Source organism: Pelodiscus sinensis, chromosome 2, assembly GCF_049634645.1.
Source record: "Pelodiscus sinensis isolate JC-2024 chromosome 2, ASM4963464v1, whole genome shotgun sequence".
NCBI classification, from domain to species: domain Eukaryota; kingdom Metazoa; phylum Chordata; order Testudines; family Trionychidae; genus Pelodiscus; species Pelodiscus sinensis.
This window is the reverse complement of record NC_134712.1, coordinates 114421710-114438899: the sequence shown is the minus strand read 5'-3', so window position 1 is coordinate 114438899 and position 17190 is coordinate 114421710. Positions and strand designations below refer to the sequence as shown.

At 43.2% G+C, this 17190-nt stretch overlaps 1 long non-coding RNA gene across 1 annotated transcript; it reads left to right on the top strand.

Annotated features, from left to right (window-relative positions):
• The first annotated feature begins 1981 nt into the window (after nucleotides 1-1981).
• LOC106733044 (uncharacterized) lies at nucleotides 1982-11351 on the top strand. The gene is made up of 3 exons (XR_001369290.3): nucleotides 1982-2295; nucleotides 9886-10206; nucleotides 10383-11351. It is a non-coding gene; the product is annotated as an uncharacterized LOC106733044 (long non-coding RNA).
• Nucleotides 11352-17190: the final 5839 nt, after the last annotated feature.

Here is a 17190-nt window from a genome sequence, read left to right as displayed (position 1 = left end):
ACAAAGACCAAGAGCTACTCAGATTAACTCTACTAAACTTAACTTCAAACTAGGATCATATGATCCACTATCAATCAAGAAATTTAGCCAGTAATTTAATCAATAATCTCTTGCCTTTTATGAAAGGTATAAGAACATTTTCTAGAACCTGCTAGTTTTCTTCTAGGTGTCAATTTCAGGGAAGAGAGATTACATTCATGTCAGTCGCTCAGGTAAATATTAGTCTCTAAATGTAAGAATTTGCATAACATGTAACAAAAACTATGGCCAATTGTGTTGTAGCATTCTGTCCTCTCCATTTGTTAGGCTATACCGAGAAACTTCTCCTTCCTGCAGTCATAAAAAGACACCTAATTGTTGTGCATTGGCTTTTCTCCCCTGCCCACTTTTGAAAAGTGAGACAAAGAGTGACTTATGAGGTCTTTTTTCCCTGTTAACTTCCATCTGGAGTCTTGTACCATAAATAGGAAAAATGAAAACTAAACATAAATTACATTATTTGTTTCCTCTTCCTCTACAGGAGAACTCATTTTTCCTCTCTTAAAGTGTCTAAATGAATTAAACCCCATACTGCTGCTTGAAGATAGTTATCAGAAACACTACCTTCAGCCAATTGCAAGGCAGAACACTTTAAAGGTACCACTCCTTTGTTTTGTTTTGTTTATTTTTTAACCCTGGAAAACTATACAGCTCAGTGGGGGAAACGCATGGAAATGTCACCGCCAGAAAAATTGTAAGGATGATAGACCAGAGAGGGGCAACATGCGGAACTAAAAATACTAAAGCTTAGAAAGCTATTCATACAAAGCAATAATAAAATACCCAGTAGAGCCACAAAATTACCATCTAAAAAAAGAGGACTTTAATAGAAAATTTCAGGCTTAAAAGGTATTCTCTTCACAATTCTATTAGCATTTTTACTGCATAGAATGATGATGATTGTCATCCTGCAAGACAGACAACCAAGATACTTAGGAAAGCCACAAAAGTTGGGTATATTCAGGGATTTGTTTACCTTGATTACTCTCACTTTTAAGAGGAATCTGTGAAGACCGGTAAAAAAGTAGATCTGTCTCAGGCCTTGATCCTGCATGTGGCTATACATGTGGTTAACTTTAAGCATGTGCATAGTTAGTGATTTCATCGGCATTGCTTATATGAGTAGAGTTAAGCACAGGCATAAGTGTCTGGAGGCAGTCAGGATACTATGCTGTTTAATAAGAAGGGTTTTTTTAGGCAGACATCTTTAATGTGGGCAACTCTCTTGCCCTTCCCATAATGCTAAAATTACAACCTGGATAGGTGGATCTAGATAATTTGAGAACTAAAATATATGTGTGTGTTTTTCAATTATATTGACAGCTGATAGTCAAAGGCTCAATAAAAATTGAAGATTTTAGTAAATATTCAGCTGAAATATCAAGCATAAATTTCTTTAGTACAGCTATATTTTCTGATCCCTGTTACTAGCATTTTCAGGACCATTATGTAATTTTTGCATAGGTGAATTATTTTAAAATTCCATAGTGTGGTTTAGCTACTTCCAATAAAATCTTGGCCTTCCTCCTCCAAATCTCTGTGTAACAATGTAGAAGATAACTAATCCTTCATCTTTCTTGCTTAGAAAAGAGAATCCTTGGTACCATGCCAAGCAGGTGTGATGCACAGATATGATGCTGAAATTCTTTGGGAGTTTGAAAGGGGCTATTCTTTAGAACCTGAGTCAAGCTCTGGATCCCCTCTTGTATTTTTTTTTTCACTACAATCAGTACCCATTTGATGGATGAGGCAGGCAAAATGGCACACGTCTTTTAGGAGCTGGCTAGTGGGAGGCAAAGATCAGTCATAAGTGTAGTCCCCTTACTAAAGGGGCCTCTGTTTTATTCTGAAAAGACCCTGTGTGCTACAATCCAGACTACAATTCCCATGAGCCCTTGGGAAAAACAGGAAGGAAGGAGTCTTGTGTGGGAGAGGTCTGCTCTTTCCATGTGCTTGAAGAAAGGAGGCCTAGCAGTCTGGGACTCTGCCTTGCAGTTTGGAACCGAAGGGGGAGCCAGGCTGCTGCCAAAGACATTGATCCAGTTCAGGGGCTGTTGGATGCAGCTACAGGCCAGGACTAGATGCCTGTTGGAACTGGGAGTTAGCAGGCTGCTTCCGATAGGCACAGCATGAGGCAGTAAGTTTCTGGGCCTTGTTGAAAAAGTGCTGCCTGGGACAGAGCTGCTGTCTAACCTGGACCGAATCTCCACTACAGCTGCAACATCAGCGCGCCAACGCAAGCATGTGTCTGGGACTGTGAGTCCAGGGGTGTGCACACTCTGGGGTGGGGTCACTGGTAGTACAAATGTTAGCTATATAAGCTTCAGTTATTGTTATGTGTTTTGTTAATGCTATTCATTGCTAAATCTGTTAATCCCTGTTTATTTAAGTTAAGTAAAGATGGTTTATTTTAAAGTGTTCTATTAGATGTATATGATTTGTAGTTGTTCTGGAATTAGATCCAGATTTATGTTGGAATGAGTATGTTCCTGGAGGCTCTCAAGGCACACCAGTGAGTGTGTACCAGGCCAGCCAGGTGGAGGCTCCACCATTTTACAAGCAAGGGACTGCAGCAAGGGGGTGGATAGGACTTTCCCCAACTAAACACCATCACCACTGGGGTGCTCAGGACCTCTTTTGGGTTAAAACATCAGGCGCCCAGGCACACCTGTGAGCGTGACCTGCTCCCCAATAACCTGCGAGAGGGAAGGGGGGTTACATAAGGAAGAAATATCTTATTTATCGTTTATAATCAAACCAGGCATTTGCTGCATATAACACATTTCAGCTTGCTTCAGCATAGCTTAAATTTCCAAAGCTATTAAACTGCCTCGCTCCTAGGTTATGCTCATCTCTACTGGCAGTGGTGAGGTAGTTTGGCTACCAACATCCTCAACCTAAATAGTCTTTAAAAATAAGTATATTAATGGATATTTTCATAATCTAAGCTTGGGACCCTAAGGATCTTCCTCTGTAAGAGAAGTACAAAATTAAGAAAAAATGGCCACAAAGCATATTCTTTAGATGAAAAAACATCTTCTATACATGCAGGAAGAAGAGATGAAGAAAAAACAATATCAGATATAAAATTATTTTACTGATGTAAAAGGTCCCTCTTACAACAATTAAGAAAAATCTCAATTTTAAAATTTTATGTTCTTTTTTTTTTAAGTATTTGATACCAAAAAGATTGGTATCCTAAAATACTCAGATTCTTCTCTTTCATGGGATAGGGAATACCAGGTCAGAAAAAGATCCAAGATAGGGACATCCCTTCCAAGGAACCAGAAAAAGGCAGCAATTGGACCTGAACAATAGTTTAAAAGATCCTGCTGTCTCATTTCTCTCTTCTGTCCCTCCTGGCATCCAAAAACAGCAGAGGACACACCCTGTCAGGGAACCAGAAACACCTAGCAACTGGAGCCTGAATGAGTGCTTGAAAAACTGCTTTGTAGTCACATTTCTCTACTATTTCCTTTCAACATTAACAGACACAGGGTAGGAATGGCTTCAATAAACAAATGACATCACAATCACTGCAGTTCTTTAAAGTGATATAAATGCCTTCCATTGATGAGAAACACCCAAAATACAGAGAAACTCTGCTCCCACATACCCACAGTGTTATTTGTGCTTTCCAGCTACCCGCATGAACTCTGAGGTCAGAGCCTATATTTTGCCACACCTTGAAACAACAAAAAACCGTGGCTTATTTAAATAGATTTTTAAAGCCTCTTTCTTTATTCTACTGTGAAACAAAGCTTTGATCTTTTCTACAGCACAGCATCCAAAGGAGTGAAGCAAATATGCTATGCAATGAGCATCTTCCCATGATCGTCGCTAACAACATGCACAACCAATACACAACACTTTTCCTGCCAATTAAGATCAGGAAGCAACACTTCATTTCCCCCTCCCGCCCGCCCAACACAGAGTACTATCTGTTCTCACCTGTGGAATTCCACCAGGATCCGTCCTCTCTCTCATTCCTTTAAACATCTTTGTGAAGCCACTAGAGGTGACTGAGAAACAGCATGAATTGAAATGTCACCAATGTGCAAATGACATGATACCCATTTCTACCTCAGATGCAGACCATTCATTAATATTTTGACTAATTTCAGAAGCTAGATGAAAACCAGTCAAGTGAATTCAGTAAAGACTCAGACAACATTGTTGAAGGGAGGGATGCAATTTGAATGCTGTCTTTCTAGCATCACTCTCTCCTTAGGATTAGGGTTGCCAAGCATTTGGTTTTCAACCAGACTGCCTGGCCAAAAAGGGATCATGGTGGCTCCAGTCTGCACTGCTTGACCAAGCTGTTAAAATCCAGTCTGCAACACAGCAGAGCTAAGGCTGGCTGCTTCCCTGCCTTGGCTCTGTATGGGTCCTGGAAGCAAACATTACATCTCTGAGACTCCTGGGCAGAGGCATGTCCACCAGGGCTCTCCAGGTGGCTTCCACCCTAAGTGTCAGCTCCGCAGCCAATGGGAACTGTGTGGGTGATGCCCGTGATGGGGCAGCATGCACAGCCTCCTGGTTGCACCTCCATGTAGGAGATGGACAAAAATGTTGTCTGCTTCCAGTAGCTAACTGAAGTAAGCACCACCCGGAGCCTGAACCCCAAGCCCTTGGCTCAGTCCTGAGGCCCCTCCCACACTCAAACTGACTCCTGTTCTCTTCCCACATTGTAATCCTGTGCCGCACACCAGAACCCACACCCCTAGTTGAAGCCTTCACCTCCAAACCCCTACCCCAACCTGCAGCCCCAAACTCTGAATCACTCATTTCTGGCCCAGTCAAAGCTCTTACCTCTTCTCACACTCGAATCCCCTGCCCAGCCTGGTGAAAAACAGTGAGTGGGGCGGGGGGGAAGCAAGTGATGGAGGAAGTGGGCTTGGAGAATTGGTAGAGTATTGGGAAGAAACTGAGTAAGAGTGGGGCAAAGAAGTTCAGTTCTCTGCACCCTGAAGTTGGCAACTCTTCTCAGGCTATCTGCTTTCAGATCACTAAGGTAGTCTTCAGCCTTGGTGTTTATCTCCACTCCTCATTTCTTCTGGATTCTCAGACGGTGGTGGCTACACAAATATATTTTCTATATGTCCGGAAAGAAGACGGGGAAACTGTCAGATTTGGAATTAGGCATGGTAATCTACTCATTTGTGGCTTCCACACATGATTATTGTTGGTCTTTGTACCTAAGTCTGAAAATATCAATTTTGAAAAGGTGAAATTGCTCAGGACACACTATCCCAACTGTTCAGTAGTGCAAAGTGCTGAAAAGACAACTTTTCTGTGCTCCATTCTTAACTGGGTCTCAGACAAATACTAGGTCAAATTCCAGGTTTCAGATCTCATTTTCAAAGCCCTCTATAGGATTGGCATCAGATACAACTTGTATGATCATGACTTCCCACAAAATCTACAACCTACTGGGGTAATCTCAAGAGTGAGACTTGTATGTGGAAGAAAAAGAAATTCCTGACAATTAGCCATGGAGCTCATGAGAGAGATCAGGATAATCGTGAACATCAGCATGTTCACAGTAAAATGCTAATCCTACTTCTCTGGCCTACCTTTTTATCCACCCTTCAATAACATCACGTTATTTAAGAAAAGGGAAGACAAAACAAAAATCTATGCAAAACAAGTGGACTGCAGACTCTACTGTCTATGGGGAGGGGACAGAAGGGAGAAAGATAGAAATATCTATGTGTATACTTCATATTGTATGGAGATACAGTGGTGATGCAAGACTTACAAAAATATAGATAGATAAATGGAAACACATAATGATTCAGATGTGGCAAGGCTGTCAGGTAATCAAATAAGAAAAAAATAGGTTTTTTGCTTCATTTGTAGTGATTATCTCTCTCATTACCTCAGTGAAAATTAGTTGACTATGTCTGTGGCTGTATATTGTATCCCGGCTAGCTAATAGGCCACTACAAATCTTTTAAGTTTTTCTAATGCAGTCATTATCATCGGCGTATACAGGCATCATGCACATCTAATTTTAGCTACTCTGACCTTCACTTGTTAGAACTGTTGTAATGTCTAAGAAGGATCACTTAGATGATGATTGTTCAGGAAAACATTTGATTATTCTGTTCTCCTTTACTGAGGGAGGAAGGCCTTTATTAATAAACAAGACTTACAATATGACTTAAAATTGTCAAGATGATCCCCAAAGGGAGCCATGGTGCCGAGGAAGGTGAAAAAAATCTCAGTCACTGCCAATCTGACATAGGGAAAAAATTCTTCTTCATCCCATATATGATGATCCATTTGACCTTGAGCATGTGAGCAACAACTAGGCAGACAAGCATCTGCAAGAGAGAATTCTCAGTACTGCCTCGAAGCACTGTTCCTCATTGTCCAGTGTTACTTACAGGTGGCTGGCTGAAGATCTGAAAGTGAGCTTTTAAGAAAATTAGACATGAACCAGAAGGGACCCCCAGGGCTTTAAAGGTCTGCACCAAATATACCAAACTTCATCTTAAATTATTTGCCCTCACAACTCTTTTTAGGAGGCATGTCCATGCTCTCACTTCTCTGATGGTTAGAAAGTTTCTAATTTCCAGCCTAAATGTATTCATTTTATTTAGTTATTCCCATTTGTACTTGTGTCCAGTGTTCTTTAGCTCTTCACTCTCCCTTGTATTTAATTCCTTGATATATTTAAAGAGAGCAATCATATCACTGCTCCACCTTCATTTTGCTGGGTGAAACAAGTCAAGCTCTCATGACCCTTTCAATAAGGTTAGGATTTCTGTTCCAGAAAAGTAATATGATTCAAATTCTAGAAGTTTTCATTGAAGGGAAGAATTGTGAATTAAGGAAATCTGGGTAGATTCTCTGCTTGGATAGAAGTAAAGTCCCAGGCTTCTCAAGGGAATGGACTGAAGGTCTAATGACATAGGTTGAAGGTGCAATCGTTCTTCAGAAAGTTTCTTCAGTTAACCAAGATAGGCATTGGGGGGAAAAGGAAGCAACTTTATAAATATAGATTCATGCCAGATTTGTATACAGGCAGTCCCCGGGTTACGTACAAGATAGGGACTGTAGGTTTGTTCTTAAGTTGAATCTGTATGTAAGTCGGAACTGGCGTCCAGATTCAGCCGCTGCTGAAACTGACCGCCAGTTCTCACTTACATACAGATTCAACTTAAGAACCACAAGCGTCCCCAAGTCAGCTGCTGCTGAAACTGATCAGTGGCTGATTCCAGGAAGCCTGGGGCAGAGCAACTCTGCCTCGGGCTTCCTGCAGTCAGCGCTGGTCAGTTTCAGCAGCGGCTGACTTGGGGACGCCTAGGGCAGAGCAGCTGGGGTGCTGCTGGGTTGCTCCAGTAGCACCGCTCCTCGGCGCTACTGGACCAACCCAGCAGCACCCCAGCTGCTCTGCCCCAGGCATCCTGATTCAGCCGCTGCTGAAACTGACCAGCAGCGGCTGAATCAGGACTCCTGGGGCAGAGCAACTGGGGTGCTGCCGGGTTGGTCCAATAGTGCCCAGAGCGGCGCTGCAGGACCAACCGGCAGCGCCCCAGCTGCTCTGCCCCAGGGTCCACAACAAAAGCCTGGTCTGCTGGGGGGGGCACACTAGCTGCGCCCCCCCCCCCAGCAGACCAGGGACACGGGGAGCAAAGCCGCAGCGGCAGCTAGCCTCAGGAAGCAGCTACAGGAAATGACTGCTCTCCTGGTGCCCTCTCCAGAGTGCTTCCGGGGGCTTTACATGCAATGCCGGCTGCAATCAGCGTGGATACACTATTTCAAAATAATTCTGCACTATTTCGATAGTGCCTTGTAGTGTGGATGTGCTATTTTGAAATAGTTATTTTGGGAGTTATTATTTCAAAATTTATTTATTATTTTGAAATAATTTCCCAGTGTAGACATGCCCTCAGAGACTAACAAAAAATATATAGGCTCATGTGTAAACACAGTATTTCAGTTGTATTTACTTTACACAATTTCAAATGCACTGTGGAAGGCTTAGGGGGACTTTTATTTAACACAGCATACACACAAGCATGAACTTATAAAAATATACATCATGTTATATATCTGTTGTTTATAGTCATAGTGAGTTATGTTCATCAGTGGATTTTACCCACGAAAGCTCATGAACCTATATGTCTTTGTTAATCTCCAAGGGTACATCTAGACTACAAGCCTCTTTCAAAAGAGGCTTTTTCGAAAGAATCTTTTGAAAAAGCCTCTTTCGAAAGAGAGCGTCTAGACTGCAACCTCTTCTTTCAAAAAAGTGAGCCGCTTTTTTGAAAGAGAGCACCCATGCAGTCTGGATGCTCTCTTTTGAAAAAGCCCTGTTTGCATTCAAGAACGCCTTTTTTTGAAAGAGCACTTTCGAAAAAAGGTGTTCTTCCTCGTGAAATGAGGAGTACCGCTGTCGAAAGAAAAGCCGTGTTCTTTCGATTTAATTTAAAAAGAACGCAGCTGTAGTCTAGATGCAGGTGAAGTTTTTTCGAAAAAACCCTGTAGTCTAGACACAGCCCAAGATGGCAGAGGATTACTTGTTTCTAAAGTTACAGACTAACACAGCTATCCCGAGATTTTGAACAAGAAGATTACGCTCTGTCCTTCAGTTTCTCTAGCTATACAACTTGGATACTATCCACATTTATTAATGTGTTTGAGATCCTGTAATGTAAAACAACAATGTAAATACAAACTACTTATTACTGCATGATGAATAAGCAGTCATGTTTTCTTACCAGTTTTAGATCATCTGAGATCAATTTTAGTGTCCCCATGTTATGTATTACTGGACTGGATGAAGCAGGCAAATGCCTTGCCTATCATTTTAATGACATTTTCAAATTATACTGTTCTTAAAAAAAACAAAAACAAAAAACAATCAGTTTTGGAGACTTAGTGGGAAAGTACCATACAACATTATGGTCACATGTTGTTGCAGTATAAATTCAGAATGTATATTCTAACAGTGCCCTTGGAAAGAAGAAGGGAGCTAAATTTCAAATGGAAGCAACTGAGATTAAAATCAGAATTCTAGACCTCATCTACTCAGGTTGTACCAATTTAACTGAAGTGGTGATTTTAAACAGAGTTAGTGTAAAAGTCTGGGTGGGTGCTTATTTTGACTTTAAACCAGTCTTATTTTGGTTTATAAATCAATTAGGAATTGGTTTTTACTAAATTGAATAAGAGTGACGGCATGATATTTTGCATTGGTTGAACTAAAATAGGTTTAAAAACTGACTTAAGCAGGTGAAACTCACTCACAGAGTATCTAGCCTAAAAAAGGCCAGTTACCCCTCTTGGGCTACATCTAGACTGCAAGCTTCTTTCAGACTAAGCTTTTCTAGAAATGAGAGAGATCTTCTAGAAAAGCTTATTTCAACAAGAGAGCATCTACACACAAAAAGCGCAACAAAATAGTGAAGTGCTATTTTGAAAGATAGTGTCCACAATGATTGGACACTCTTTCACATTTAAGGCCACCCGGATCCAGTTCAGGCAGGACATTAAGTCAGCAGTTGCTTCTGGGTGCTCTTGCCTAAGAGCTATTTAAGACACGTGCTTAAAGGGACCCCCCCCCCTTTCCCCGGTCAGCTGTTTCTCAGCTTCTTCTGCATGCTTGCCTACCTATTCAAGGGACAGCAAAGCATTTGCAGCACATGCTCTGGTTGCCCTGCTTCAGGACACCACAGCACTACCTGCTATGGAGCTGGAGCTGTCTCTAGGCGTGTGATGACCCCACACAGTCATGCTGCAGTTTCTTCAGCAGTTTGTGTAGGCAGAAACTTCATGGCTCTGCATGAGCTTGACTCCAAGCTTATCTTCAAGACCCTCTCTGCCTGTGTGCAGGAGCAAGGCCCTTGCAGCTGCACCCCATGGTGGAAAGAAGGTTCTGGAGGCAGGACACCAGTTCTGACTGGTAGGATCGGCTGGTGATGGAGCAGTGGAATGACCATCAGTGGCTGCAGGATTAGGAAGGTCACCTTCATGGAGCTGTGTCCCTGGCTTGCCCCTGGCTTCCATCGACGGATCACCCAGATGCGACCCACCATCCTCCTGGAGAAGTGGGTCACCATCACTATCTGGAAGCTTGCCTCTCCAGACAGTTACTGGTCTATGGGTAACCAGTTCAGCGTGGGAAAGTCCACCGTTGGGGCCATCCTCATGGAGGTAAGGCACTCTTGGGCTGCAGTCTCTGGAGGAGGTGGGGAGGGGAGCGGGCTTCATAGGGGGTGGTTCCTGGGGTGTTTGTGGGGGGGGGGGAGGTGAGAAATGACTCAGGGACCTCCCAAGGGCTGAGGCACCCTCTTTGACTCTCTGTTTTGTGTCTTTGACTCCTCCTGCAGATGGTGAGGGGCATAAACCCATCTTGCTACGCAGGGTCATCCACCTGGGAGACCTAGAACTCATTGTGGCCGGCTTTGCCACCCTGGGCTTCCCCAACTGCAGGGGGGCCATAGATGGAACCCACATCCCCATCCAGGCCCCAGAACATCGGACAGTTCATGGCCATTTTCATCAGGTGGTTGGGGAAGGCGCACGACGCTCGCATGTTCAGAAACTCCAGCCTCTACCAGAAGCTAGAGGCTGGCACGTTCTTCCCCCAGCATGACTACAGGTTCAGGGACATGGAGATGCCACTGTGCATTGTGGGGGATGCAGCCTACCCTTCGTGCCATGGCTGATGAAGCCCTACACCGGCCACATACACCCAAGCAGAGACCGTTTCAATGCCTGCCTGGGCAGGGCCCACATCCAGGCCGAATGCACCTTTGGCCACTTGAAGGCGAGGTTCAGGTGCCTCCTGATCCACCTCAATGTGGGGGAGCACATCTCCAGGGCAGCCTATTGTGTTCTCCACTACATTGTGAAGAGCAAGAGGGAGACCTTCCTTTCAAGGTAGGGGGAGGGGCAGAGGCTAGCCAGGTGGGAAGGGCCTTTAAGCAGCGGCACACAGCTGCCATCCACCAGGCCCCTTAGGTGGGGGTTCGCATCTGGGAGATCCTTAGGGAGAGTTTCTCTGAAGGACCCCAGTAACTCTCCCCAGGGCCTTGCCCCTCTATGCCGTCCCCAGAAAATCCCCTCCCTACCACCTTCCCTGTAGATGCAATAAAAATTCCAGTCTTGTTTTTAAAAATATTTTTTTTTTTTCAAAAAAGTAACTGGTGAGGAGGGGGGCTGAGAACCTGGATATGGGAGTGAGGAGGGGGTCTGATCTAGGGCTAAAAGTGGTGCATGGTGGAACTAGAAGTTCCCCCTTGTGTCTGGAGACCTCGGAGGAGGGGGGTTCAGGGACAACAGGGGGATAGTCAGGAGTGGGGGCTGGAGTGGGGTCAAGCATGGCATGTGGGCAGAGGCAGGCATGGCCAGAGGAGGAGTGCCTGGAGCAGGGACAGGAGCAGGGACAGGGACTGGGACAGTGGCACAGATGTTGCGGCCCTGCCGCACCATCTCGGTACACATTTGGGCCCACCATTGAGCATTGTGGTGGACCTTCTGGACCAGTGCCTGATGAATATCCTGGAGGATGGCCACATGCTCCCTCATAAGGTCCTCATGGACCCTCCAACACCAGTGGCTTCCTCACGGTCAAGTGGCTGGTTCCCCTGGTGGTGATCACCTCACAGTCATGGCTGGTCTGGTTGGGGAGAATAAAGAGAGTGAGGTGTCAGTCATCCCCGGAGACATTGTCCCTGAGGCCTTGCCCTCATCAGTGAGCTGAGAGCAATAGTCCTTGGCCCAGAGGACGATGATATCCTGGGAGCAAGGCCATGTATGGCCTGGACAGCGGGCCCTGCCTCACAGGGACCCAGAGGTACCCAGAGGACCATGCTTCCCACCCCCCTTTCTCCTGCCCCATCCCACAGACCAGCAGGCAAAGGAAGTGTCCAGCCACACTGGGATTCCATGGGAGGAAGAGGAACCTTGGGCAGTCTTGGCTTCCATCGGGGCCGCACACACACTTGTGCCTGACAGCGCTGTCCCCAGGATCAGGTGGTGTCTAAAGCATGCAAGCATGCCCATGTGGTGTGTGCAGCGCTCCAGAGTCTGTGTGCAGGCGTGCATGTGCCCTTGTCCCCAGCCTCCTTCCAGTGGTGTCTGGTGGTGGGAGGGCATCCCCCCCCCCAGAATCAGAAGTGTGTCTGGCCTCCCTAGAGCCTGTGAGCAGGAGCCTGGAGGTGCTCTGGGGCTGCGTGGCACAGACTAGCACTGCACGTGCATCCACATGCACAGACTGCAGTGAGAGGGCCAGGCCAAGAAGGCCGAGCAATGATTGCACCAAAGCCCCTGAGCACTCACCACCCTGCCCTGTGTGTATGTGAAAAACTAAGAGCACTCACCTGCTGATCCCTCCCTGGCCTCGGAGGATGCTTGGGAGACATCCAGACCCTGGGGTACTGGCTCTAGGGTGATGGTGGTCACCATGCTGGCCATCTCTTCCTCCTCCTCCAGCTCGCCATCCTCCTCCTCCTGGGCTGGGACCTCTGGGGGGGCAACGATAGGCATCTCCAGCCCTGAGTCCACCACCAGGGGTGGGGAAGGGGCTGCACCGCTCCCCAGGAGTGCAGTTCCACATAGTAGGGGCAGGAGTGGTGTTTTGCACTGGAGAGAGAACTGTGCTCCCTGGCCCTGGCGTAGCCCTGCCGGAGCTCCTTCACCTTGCTCCAGACTGCGGAGGTAGCCCTTCTTGGCCATCCAGCCTCATATGTCCGCATACCTGTGTCTGGAGTGGAGATCCTGGAGAGTCTCCTCGTCCCATACCTCCAGGAGGGCCAGGATCTCCACCCCAAACCAGGATGGCGCATGTCTTTTCCTGTCCCCGGCAGGCTCCTGGGAGCCCTCTGCATGCTCCCTGGGATGGGCAAGGGTCTCTTCAGGGGCTTGAGGCTGGGACATGGGAGCCCATAAGCTCCCAGGGCCAGCTTCCTGCCACAAGCCTTGTCCCAGGTGTCTGTGGCTTTAAGAGCTGCTGGGAGACAGAAACTATAAAGTTGTGATGAGTGTGGACGGAGTGGCCAGCAGGGCACCTGTGTTACTTCCTGGAGGCCTCTTTTTTCAACAGAACTCCCTCTTCCACGTCCACACATGCCTTTTTCTGAAAAAGCGTTATTCCTTATAGAATGAGGTTTACTGCTGTCGGAAAATCCCCCCGTTATTTCAACTTTTTGTTGAAATAACGCAATTGCTGTGTGGATGCGAGTATTGTTTTTCCAGAATAACTGCCATTATTTCAGAAAAACGCTGCAGTGTATACGTACCCTTAGAGTGAAAGGCATATTGAAATTTAATTTGCTTGACTGTGTAAGTTACACAGGTGGATTCTTCCACTGGAAATATAGAATAAAATAGCCCAAAAGTTAGGATGAGAAAGAAATAGTTAATGATTCTAGCTTAAACTAAGTTTTGTTTTGATATACCTATATGTTTGCTAAGTATTAGTTTCTCTGAAAGTCTTATTGTTTGTTTTTTTCCAACCCCGTTTCAAGTTCCCTGTTTCTATTTTTGCAGCCTTTTATATGGCCCAATAATAGAATTAGACTCTAAATAGAATTTCTCTGTACCTAGTTTTTTCTGCCTGTCAGAGAGTGGTTTATTTTAAACAGCTATAGGGATATAATGGAGGGAAGGATCTAACATGGCAACCTTGGAAGCACATTAATCAATATTCAGAGAGGAAACCAGGTGATATTTTTTATCCATGAAGAACTTAAAATACTTAAATTACATTTCAATCGGGTGGCAGCAAGAAGTATAATGATCAGACCCTCTAATAAAGGAGCTTCTATGTTGTACTACATGGCTGTCTGATGAAATAGAAGCCAGAGGTAATCATAAAACAACAAAACTGGATATAATATTTGAGATGTGACTATACCATTGATCTATACAAAGCCCATAGTTATATTTTTATGAACCAGTGTATAGCCTGTACCAGACCAGTCATAAATAGTAGTATTCTGTTCCCTTTTTGTGTTCTCTATGTTGCCATATAAACATTTCATTGCTGAATGGAGGGATTATGCTATTTCATGTCAGGCAGTCATCATCTCTGTAAGTGTTTATATGGCCTTCATCACTGTTGCATCTGATCACCTCACAAATATTAATGAATGAATTTATCTTCACAACTCTGTGAAGTATGGAATTGTATCCCTATTACCAAAAAAAGACCAAAAAAAGTTAAGCCATTTGCCCAATGTCTCATGCTGACTGCAGTAGAATTGGTGATCTCAGAACCAGAAGTGAAAGTAAGAGGGTGTGCCCTGGTGTACAGCTCCAACAAGAGCTGGCTGAGCTGTGGCAAAAGCCAGCAGGGAGCTATTTAAAGAGCTGGCAGGGACCCAGGTTGCAATACGACAGTACCTGTAAGAAATTTTAAGTTACTTTCACTGCTGCTCTGAACTGAACCGAAAGCACCTGAATCCAAATCTGGTGCCTTAATCCTCAAAACCATCCTTCACTTCTCTCCGTGATGGCACAAATAAATCATGAAAATATCATCCCAGCCCTTCTCCTTAAATTTATTTTAAAGGTGTAATTGTGTTGGTTAAACTGTCTTACAGTTGTTGTATCTTAACTGCTATTAAGAAATCTTTGATCTCATTAAAGAAAATAGTAATTCAAACAACATCATACATAACCAAATTAAAGATGCTCTCAATCATGTGGGAATGAATTCTGACCTCAGATACACAATTTCTATTCCAGTTATCTTCAGTGCAAGTTGCATGAGAGTATCTCAAGGCAGAATTTGGTCCCAAATTAAATAATATCACAGATCCTAAAATTAATAGTTAGCTAGGTGCAAGTGATCACTGTCTGGCCAGAACATTAAGTGCAAATAGATTATTCCTGACTAGAAATAAATATATATATAATTGGCATTGTAAAAGGGTGCATTTCCTCAAGATGAAAATAATTTTATGCAAAAGTGATTCAGAGGGAAAAACTGAACAAAAAATGTGAATGATAATTGGAAGTTTTGCAAAAATATTTTATTTGTTCAAAAATACCACAAGTCTGTAATAATGAGAAATGTATTTCACTTAAAAATTCATCCTGGTTAAGAAGAGAAATGGGAAAAAGGGAAAGTTGATAATAATGACTGAGTTATGAATTGCAGATGATTGTTAAGGGAAGCTAAAGATATCAATGAAAATTATGTCCAGTAAGCATAAAGACAATAAGGAATTATTTAAATATATCAGGAACAAAATAAAATGCATATATGGTAAAGATGCATCGCTAGATGGAGACAGTAAAATTGTCAGTAATGGTGCTGAAAAATGGAATTGTTTAATAAATATTTCTATTCTGTATTTTAAAAGAAGTTGGATAATTGTGTTCATGTCTTGCACCTTAATAAAGTCTCCAGTTTTTCAGAACTGCTCAGTATCCTACATCTGCATTTTCTCAGAAGACATATTAATAGACCACTTGGAAAAACTGGTCATGTTCTTAGGTGTCTGACGAGGGTCTGGGCGCTTTTGAAAATCTAGCCCTTGGTGTCTGGCCTACAGGAAAGGTTTAAGTCTGACAGTTGATAGATATTTTCCTCAACTCATTGGCAAGAGGCCTGGATATAAAGAGCAGGAATTCCTAAGCAGTCTCTTCCCTGTTCTGTGTATGTGCAGTTTAGTTGATAACCATTGTGGCTGCCGTAAAAGTATATTGCCACAAACGTATTACTGAAAGATTTTATATCTAGCTTTATGGTTGCTACATGTACCTTGTCAAAAGGGGAAATGTAAATAAATTACACAAAATGGTTCCTCTTTATCTTCTAACTTATTTATCTTCTCAAATGAGTCTAGTGTGTCTTACTGGCAATATTTACTCTTGAATAACAGTGCTGATTTGTTCCTGTCAGAGTATATTTATCCAGTTAGTTTATGAATGTGTTTTTTGTGATGCTCTAAGGTAATTTCCCCTACTAAAAAAAAGTTAAAAGTTGTGCAGTTGCCAAAGTTGTTCTTTATTCCTTTTTGTTTTAAAAGATAGGCACCAGAATGTCCCCCTTCCAATCCTGTAAGATGATTCCTGTAAGATGATTCCTGTTTCTAAAGATGTAGTACATATTTCAGTTAGTAATTATGTTTTAATACTTAATAGAGTTATTTGAAAAATGCAAAAAGTTCACCAAAATGCTTAATTTTTTGTATTATTTTCATTGAAAACTTTTCAATTAATGTCATTTAATCAAATTTAGTTCATCCTTCAGCTACTAATTTTTTGTTTATTTTAGTTGCTTTGAAATTCTAGCATGAATAGCATCAGCGCTAGGGATTTTCTACTACTTTATATTCTGTAGTTACTCAAACCAATAGTACTGCTCACAATCACTATCTCTAATGTCTTGTCTTACTAAAGTAACTATCTCCTCCGTCCTCACCAGCAAAGATATGGAATATTCATTTTCCCCATTAAAGCCTCTTCTGCTAGCCCTTTCTCCTCTTAATAGTCAGGTGTTAAATACCTATAGATTAACCTGCAAGAAAGATGCTCTACTTTTCATAATTTTAATCTCTTATCATTTGTCTTGATTTCTTTGACTACTAGCCCTTCACATCTTATATTTGTTCTTATTACCACGCTTGCATTTTTCCACTCTTCCATTTTGTTATGTAAGCACTTCTTTTTACATTGTGTGCTCAGCTCAGAACACTAACATTCTGCAAGGCATAGAAATCCAAATATTGAGTTATGCTTAACTTGTGTGTGTCATATGGTGGGGGAAATTTCTGATCTTTGTTCTGTCAGGATCCCATACTCTGCAATGAACGTCTGTCTTGAAACAGTTCCTTACAAATCTTCTGCCTTTGCAAGAGTCAGTATGGAAGGATTTAGGTTTTTTTAAATTCCCAAAATTGCATTTTCCAACCTCCTTCATGATTGCAACTGTGCTCTTCTTCCTTCAACCACCGCTCTGTAAGCCATGTGAATCTACTATTGCCACCAGTTAGGGTGTGTCTAAACTACATGGTTCCATCGATGGAACCATGTAGATTAGGCTAATCGGCAAAGGGAAATTAAGCCGCGATTTAAATAATCGCGGCTTCATTTACATTTAAATGGCTGCCGCGTATAGCAGGCTAAAATTAGGTTGTATTTAAACAACAGTAATTTCTTATCTAAAATCTTACCTTTTTCTGT